The sequence below is a fragment of the Otolemur garnettii genome, unplaced genomic scaffold (genome assembly GCF_000181295.1).
Source record: "Otolemur garnettii isolate 467f Iridium unplaced genomic scaffold, OtoGar3 scaffold00006, whole genome shotgun sequence".
Lineage (NCBI taxonomy): Eukaryota > Metazoa > Chordata > Mammalia > Primates > Galagidae > Otolemur > Otolemur garnettii.
Window position 1 is genome coordinate 20405343 of NW_003852401.1, and position 1554 is coordinate 20406896.

Consider the following 1554-nt stretch of genomic DNA (forward strand, 5'->3'; position numbering starts at 1 on the left):
TCACAGCAACTTCCAACTCCTGGGCTTAGGTGATTCTCTTGCCTCAGCCTCCTGAGTAGCTGCAACTACAGGCACCTGCCACAACGCCCAGCTATTTTTTTGTTGCAGTTTAGCCAGGGCTGGGTTTGAACCTGCCACCCTTGATATATGGGGCCTGCGCCCTACCCATGGAGCCACAGGCACCGCCCATGATTGGTTCTTACTCTGTTGCCCAGGCTAGAGTCCAGTGGTGGCATCATAGATCACAGCAAATTCAAACTCCCCAGATTCAAGCGATCCTCCTGTCTTGGCCTCCTATGTAGCTGTAACTATAAGCACTCATCACCACACAAAGTTAATTTTTCTATTTTCTTGTAGAAATGGGTTCTCACTCTTGCTCAGGCTGGTTTCAAACTCCCGGCCTCAAACAATCCTCTGCCTCAGCCTCTGAATGTGCTAGGATTACTGTGTGAGCTCCTATGCCCAGAACAACAATGAATATGATTTAAATTGGGTGTGGGTATGGTAGAGTCCCCCGAGAGAGGGACAAGTACCTACTATGTGCTTAGCACGTAAGTGACAGCTTTGTTTTCCAGAGACTCTCCCAGTCCTGAGGGATTTGCAGCATAAAAAGATGGATGTGATCTCCATTTGCTTTGACATATAACCCCAGAATTACAAATGAGTAGTACTTTTTATTCCAAGCAGAAATAGATTGGTCATTACAGACTTTATTACCCAATCCACAGTTTATGAAACCAAAAATTATTTCATGTTTGATCTGGTAAACATATTATTACAAAATTTGAGACTTAGTATTTTAGGGCTGAAAAAAGTATTACTAATGTACCTCCAGAGGGCTCAAAATATAAATGTTCTTTTTTTTTTTTCTTGAGGCTGAGTCTCAAAAAAAAAAAAAAAAGAATGCTCCCCAGAGAATAGAATAGAAAGTTGTGTGCAGTGAAATGCATCTGAAGTGGGTATTAAAGAATCTACAAGAGCTACCAATTAATTCAAATACAGCTGGTGTGCTGTGAAATGGATCCGGCTTGTGTATTGGCTTTAAGGATTAGCTTCCATATTTGTTTTGTCTGATTATATACGTAATGCATATATTCTCAGGATGGAAATTTTGAAAAATAAAGAAGCATTAAGAAAGAAGACAGGCCAGCACTCTGGGAGCCTGAGGTGGGTGGATTGCCTGAGCTCAGGAGTTCAAGACCCTATCTCTAAAAATACCCAGGCGTTGTGGCAGGTGCCTACAGTCCCAGCTTGAGGATTGCTTGTGCCAAAAAGTTTGAGGTTGCTGTGAGCTATGATACCACAGCCCCCTACCGAGGGCAACAAAGTGAGACAAAATCTCGAAAGAAAACTTAAATGATTCGTGGTTCCATCAATTAGACATAGCTACTATCAATAAGGAATACAGACTCTAGTATTCTTTCTCATCTTTCTTTTAAATAACTGAGACCGTATTACAAATATAGTGTTTTTGGCTCGGCGCCTATGGCTCAAGCAGCTAAGGCGCCAGCCACATACACCTAAGGTGGCGGGTTCGAATCCCCAGCCCGGGCC

At 42.8% G+C, this 1554-nt stretch overlaps 1 protein-coding gene across 2 annotated transcripts in view; it reads left to right on the forward strand.

Moving 5' to 3' along the window:
- Positions 1-1554, forward strand: part of GLDC (glycine decarboxylase) — a 118050-nt gene that overhangs the window by 107267 nt on the left and 9229 nt on the right. The gene's annotated exons all lie outside the window — the stretch shown is intronic.